At 46.2% G+C, this 7,003-nt stretch overlaps 1 long non-coding RNA gene across 1 annotated transcript; it reads left to right on the forward strand.

Moving 5' to 3' along the window:
* Nucleotides 1-387: 387 nt before the first annotated feature.
* LOC123443655 lies at nt 388-3,261 on the forward strand. The gene is made up of 2 exons (XR_006630757.1): nt 388-1,206; nt 2,981-3,261. It is a non-coding gene; the product is annotated as an uncharacterized LOC123443655 (long non-coding RNA).
* The last annotated feature ends 3,742 nt before the right edge of the window (nt 3,262-7,003 follow it).

Consider the following 7,003-nt stretch of genomic DNA (forward strand, 5'->3'; position numbering starts at 1 on the left):
AAACTAACCATGCCATCATTCTTAGCTTCCAAAGAGACCTCAACCTGGGAATTTTGGTGACCACCAAATCCATATAGATGCCCATGGCATTTTGTCGAGCACCTTGTGTGTCTGGCTAGATTTGACATGGTTTTAGTTTGCTCTATGGGATTGTTCCAGCATGCAAACCACCATGTCCCTCGAGCCCCTTTAGCTCTCCAACCTAGTCCTGTGAAGTTTCATAGGTAGTGGACGCCTCTGGCATGCATCGGCATTTGGTCGAACACCTGTCGTGCCTGCCCAGAGCATGCCCGGAGCGTGCGTTTTGCACGTGATGTATAGGGAGTCATCGCGCCGAACTGCAGTGCTCCAGTGACCCCCCCCCCCCCCCCCTAGTGGAAGCCTACAGCCTCCCCTCACTAGCACCACTGACTCCCTCCTTGCTGCGCGCCCGAGCCACTTCAGCCGTGCTGACCACCGATGCTAGCAGAGCATGCCGTGGCGATGGCAGCATCGCCCAAGCCAGAGACACGCGTGAGATTCCCCCTAGATTAGCTCGAGCTCATCCACAAGCTCGACTGCTAGCGCCTGGTCCCCGCCAGTCGACCGCCACGTCGCCCGTGCAGTAGTCGTAGTTCTTATCCACTGCCGCCAGGAAGCGATGTCGCCCGCGCTATAAATAGGACCCCAAGCTCGCCCAGACCCTCCGAATCATAAATCCTACCGCTCTCAAGCTACCCTAGCAACCAATCAACCGGGGGAGGCCATCTTCCTCATCTCCGGTCAGAGTTCGGCCGCTGCCTCCCTAGTGAAATTCGAGGCCAGCAGGATTAATCTTGCGCCCTTCTCCCCTTTAGTTGAACCACCCTCACCCCATCAAGCCATCCCATCACTCATACATGATTGGGATCCACTGTAGGTCGAATCCGCATTACTCCCGCAATAGCCGTTCGCCTCGGCGCTCGCCACCGGCGACCCTCTCCGTCTTCGCGGCCCTTTCGACCTCCAAGAGGACCAGTAGCTTGCGGGGATCCCATTCCCGCCATCGGAAGAAACCCAGAAGTCGCCAATCGCTGGCGACGACCGCTGGAACCCCGCCACCGCCCGGCCAGAGGAGGAAGAAGGCGCACGCGACTGGTCAAACCTGATCAGTGGGCCCAATTGACAGTCTGTTAGTGACTCGCGAGCCACGCGTGTGTTGGATAAAATGGACACGCCTTCTGTGAAGTACGTTTCCTCCTCGCACTTATGTATTTCCCTCCGAAGTGTTTTCCCTTTTCTAGATTATTTTAAAATAGAGCTTTGACCAATCTTTGACTAGCTCTAATTTCTAAAATAAAAACTCTGAATGAGTTGATTTTTTCTCACCTCTTTCCAATTTTATATAGTTTATTTTAGTATTTCTTTGTAAATTTCCTAAGACAGCTTTTTGTACTGTTTTTAAATTATGTGTTAATTAGAATATTTTCTAAAATAAGATATTGACAGAGGAGTAAAAACTTCCAAAATATTTGGAATCCATCCTACCTGTCTACACTTGGAAGGCAAGCATCCTGTACTTGGATATATTATGGTTGTGTGTGAATTGTTGTGATGGAGGAATGTTATCATTATGTTTGGAACAAGTGATGATATTTTATGTGGTGATATGATCATGCACATGAGTACATGGTGAGGAATTATTTTTGTTGCATATTGAGATGCATGTGATAGTAGTCACTCCTTTCTCCCACGAATGCCTATCGGATGGGATCCGAGGAGAGTCGCTATCTGGGAAAGACACGGCCTTGGGGACTGACATCTTGTAGGACAAGGATGGTGACTAAGCCATCTTGGTGTATGAAAGTTGGGGATTCTAATCATGAAAAGTTTTTGTTGTGCTAATCATGCAGGGAATAACTTAAACCTCCTAAGTCGACCGGATATCGAGTCTTGTCAGTGTGTCACCTTACCCTCTCGTGCTGCCACATGTCTTCCTGAAAGGGAATGCGGTTCAGTAAGTCGTAGACCTATTATCAGGTACACACCAAGTAGAGGGGCCGGTATGAAGATCTCCGGGGCACTAGAATAAAACCAGTCATCGGGTCAGGGGGCATGGGTGTTTCCGGTCTGGGACCAAGAGGGGAAGAGCTCTCCCCTTCTAGTGTGCGGTATAAATTCGATCATGTGCTAGTCGAGGTTGCAGCCTCCCCGTCTTATGGTTTTTCCCTGGCAGGGTAGCCCTAGTGAGTTCGGTCTTCACGGGGGAAAATGGGTGTTTGATCCTTTTGAGTGTTAACTTCTGAGATACCGTACACCGGATTAGTCCGAGTGACTATTGAAACCTGTAGGTGGTGGGTAAAGAGTACACCCTCTATAGAGTCAAAACTATTCGAGTAGTCCTATCCTCGATCAAGGACGACTGGTTGACAGGTCAAGTGTCAGTCTCGGTATCGTTCTTTGGAGGAAGTAAACTTAACGATGAGGAAACCGTGAAATATGGTGGATGATCATAATTATTACTTTACTATGGACTAACCTTTATGATACATGAATGTTAAATATCCCTTGGACGGTTCTACCTCCTGGATATTCATTGTTATTATTTCATATAGTCCCTTTATGCGGTGTCGCGGAGACGCCCGACTATGGCATGCTTGTTAATATTTCATATAATCCCTTTATGTGGTGTCGCTAAGATGCCCGACTGAGGCATGCTTTATATCTTATCCTTTTGAGGCGTCGCTCTAGACACCCGATCGGACTCTTTCCTTTTTCTTGGAAAAATTCGAGAGGATTGCCGCCCGATGTTCTAATTAATCTTTCTTCTTTGATTTCTTATTAAATTACCAGTGTGGTTAAAATACATGTTTGCTTGCACTTAAGAAGTTGGATTATGACTAACGGAATATAATTGAATCATTTCAAGTGCATATTAACAACCAGCTACTTTATGTCTGATTTCATGGTGTTTGCGAGTACATTCAAAGTACTCACTGGCTTGTCCCTGGCTATTGTTTAGGCCAGATTGCACATTTGGAGAAGAGCATCCTCACGATTGCCCCCGAATCTAGGCACTGAAGACAGCAGCCGTGTGAGATAGGAATTATTCAACTCAGCTGTTCTGGTGGGAAATGGAGTCGCATAGATGCTGGAGATCCCGGGACCGCTTCTTCCATCAACCAGTAGAAACATTTTTATGTACTCCATAGGCCATCTTGGTCTTGTAATTCAAACTTGTAATTTTCTTGGACATTGTATCAAGGTTTTATGTACCATCTAACAGTATTCCTTGGGCCGGTATGCACAAGGGCCATTTTGTTGGGAATTTAAAATCCCAGAAAAACCGGCCCTAACACGACCTCACGGCACGGTATGCACAATGCAAAGTTTCTCAATTCTAGAAATGAACAAAGAAGGTTTTGAGGGGTTATGGACAAGTTCATCTATTCTGCTTGACGCACCACTTGGTGTGGATGCATTATTAGAGCACCAAAACATGTCCACAAAATTGGAGCACAATTGGAGACACTTGGCAATGTAGGGATGCTCAAATTTGGATCTGGGTAGATAGGGTTTTGGAATATATAGCTGAATCAAATCAACTTTGGTTGAGATGAATCTTGGCAAGATCATCACATATATCATATGTGAAATGCTAAAATTTTACTAGGATTTATTGATAGTATTTCTTATTGAAATATTCCAAAACCTTAAAATAGGAAGAAAGGATTTTCAAGGGTTTTGTCCAACATTTGAACATTTCCATGTGTTGAAACTCTTTTATATGGAATATATATGTTCACTTAGTTTCCCTAAACTTTATCAGCTATTTTGAAGGCAAGAAATATAATCTCTCTTTGTAAAAGACCATTTCTGCCCTCAGAAAAAGGTATTTAAATAAAATAGAAAAATAACTTCTAAAATAATAATTTTGTGGGTTTGGGAAGTATTTTTGATAATGCAATCCAAAAAAATATTTGGGGCAAAACAACTTCCCTAATTTGAGGACTTGTAGAACAAATCCCACTCCGGAGTTTTTGAAAGCTTAAATTTAATAAATGCTTTTTGGTTAAAATAGTATTTGGTAAAAATAGTTTTTGGTCCTATATACATGTGAAATGATCGATATGGTTGACTAGAGGGGGTGAGTAGGCAATTCACAAATTTTAAGCTTTTCTTTCAACAAATTAGATTTAGCAACAAATAGGTTGTCTAGATATGCAACTAAGTGAGCAACCTATATAATGCTAACAATAACAATAAGAAGAAAGTAGGAAATACACGTAAAGGTAAGAAATAACCACAAGTGGAACCGATGAAGATGAGGATGTGTTTCCGTAGTTCCTTCCCATAGAAGGGGAACTACGTCTCCGTTGGAGCGGCGTAGAGGCACAATGCTCCCCAAGATGCCACTTATGCCACTGTATTCTCCTCACGCCCTCACACAAAGCGAGATCCGTTATTCCACTAAGTGGTACCCTTGAAGGCGGCGATCGAACCTTTACAAACAAGGTTGGGGCAATCTCCACAACTTAATTGGAGGCTCCCAACAAGACCATGAAGCTTCACCACAATGGATTATGGCTTTAAGGTGACCTCTTCCGTATAGGGTGTTGAAACACCCAAGAGTAACAAGATCCGTGAAGGATTAATGGGGGAACAACTTTTCTGTTGGTGGAAGTGTGGGGGAGGGCCTTCTCCTCCAAACCCTAGAGAATCAACAAGAGTTGATGCCTAGGGAGGGAGATCGGGCAAGTTTGATATTTTGGAGCAACAATGGAGCTGGAGAGGGAAAAGGTAAGATGTCCTCAGGGAAGAAGACCCCTATTTATAGTGCGGGGGAATCTGGCCGTTACCAGCCCCTTACTGGCTCAACTAAGCAGTAGTACCGTGCACCAAGGGCTACTTCCCCTGGGGCGGTACTACCGTCCAGTAGGGGTCATACTTACGCTCATCCAGGAGGGAGGTAGGATGCCAGAGAGAAACATTAGGTGCAATTGGGCCCGGCAGAAAGCGGTACTACCGCTCCCCCTTGGCGGTACTTTCAATCAACAAAATAAAAATGCCCCCCGACACTAGAGAAAAAAAAGTGGAAGATGGCCGACTCTAGTGGGTGGCAGTACCGCTGGAGCGGTACTACCGCTCACCAGGGCGGTACTACCGCTTGTGTAAAATCTTGGACACTATATCAGGGCGACTCCTTTGCTCTAGAAAAGGAATGGGAAGCAAGAATGAGAGATAGTGTTCCACCCAACTTTTCCAAACGCGTATCCGCTCTTGATAGTACGGGATTACCTATGACTCGAGTCCACCAACCCTAAATCAATAGCTAAGCACTGTCTTCACTTTCACTTACTCAGGGAAATATAACCTCAGACTCATCTGAAGCAGCAGACGCCTACTCACCAAACACCTCCTCCTCAGCACACACCTCCTCCTCAGACTTCGTCCACTGGCACTTGGCCTTTAACCATTCCTCCTCATCAGTGATCTTGTCCTCTGAACCGCTCTAGACATTAAGGCCAATCTTCCGCATGATCATCTTGACACGGATGTGAGCTTTCTTGGCATCGACATGGGCCTTGTACTGACCCTTCGCCTGGAAGCAGAAAAGAGCCTTCATCTTGTTCTTGAGCTTGGGACAGCAAGAAGGTTCAGTCTCGGATCTAGGAACAAACTCATATTCAGGCTCAGGCTCGTCATACGATTTAGTAACAACAATCTCTAGAACAGTACGGGGAATGCCCCAATTCTCCTTCACATGGAGCTTGAGCACACCAAGAGTCACCATGTGATCAGTCACCAATAGCTCAGTAGGAAAGGTAGCATTCCAGGTGTCTTCAACCAGTTTGAAATGATATGAAGCATAGATGGGCACCTTCTTTTTGTCAGACACGGCAGACCACAACTCCATCCACATAATGTGGGATACATCCAAGGTGGACTGGCGGTCTCACTCCTTCTGGCAGAAATGCAGGTGGTTGAAAAGATAGGAGTGCACCTGGTCCTTGTTCCCAACACGAGGAAACAAAGAGTTGCGAAAGAACACGTGCATGATGTCCATAAAAGGCATCAGCTTGGCACGGTCACCCTTGGCAGTCTTCACAGTCCTCGAGCAACGAATGAGCTTGGACTTGTGAATAGCAGGAATACCCTCAGTGTGAGGCCTCAGGCCAATGGGCTCATCCAGACCACTGTCAGCAATGCTCAGAGAGCTCATAAACGTCTTCCAATCAGAGTGTAGCACACGGGAACCAGTCATCCAGGTCAAGCGCCTTTCATCACCATCATGTAAGTGAACAGTGGCATAGAATTGAGCCACGATCTCACTGTCCAAGTCCTTGTTGAAACTAATGATAGGACCAAGACCCCACTTCTCACAGAGAGCATAAGCTTTAGCAAAATAAGAAGTATGGGGATTAGAGATCATGTGCCCCATATCAATGCTCTTGACGTCCACGTAGAGGTTGGTCCTTGTCTTGATGATCTTGGAATAGATAAGAGATTGAGTCTTGTTCCAAAACGGACGCCCTGCAAGAGCATCATCCTGAGGCAAACAATAGGGATTCTGCTTGCGCAACACAGCAAACGCTTATTGAGGCAACTCTTGGGGCTCTTTGGGGCCCTTCTTCTTGCTGACTATCCTCCTCACATGCTGCTTTTGCAGCTGAGCACTCGAACTAGCAGCTGCCTCCTCACATGCACGTGGGCGCTTGGAGCCACACTTGGGGTTCATGCGACGAGTCATAGGACCACAGCCATCACCTGGAACTCACAAGAAGAACGGCAAGAAAACATGTGTGAACATGCTACTAGAGTCAAATAGGAAACCAAAATAGAGATGGGCACATGCAGGAAAGAAAATGGGTGCACGTGCCAGGGCGGTAGTACCGTTGTGTAAGAGCGGTAGTACCGCTGCAGCACTAGTACCGTTGTGCAGGAGCGGTACTTCCGCCGAAGTGGTAGTACCGTCCCATGGGCGTTAGTGTCGTCCTGGAGAAGATAACTGCTATCAATGGAGGCAGCAACACCAGATCTCTCC

Source organism: Hordeum vulgare, chromosome 3H (genome assembly GCF_904849725.1).
Source record: "Hordeum vulgare subsp. vulgare chromosome 3H, MorexV3_pseudomolecules_assembly, whole genome shotgun sequence".
NCBI lineage: Eukaryota > Viridiplantae > Streptophyta > Magnoliopsida > Poales > Poaceae > Hordeum > Hordeum vulgare.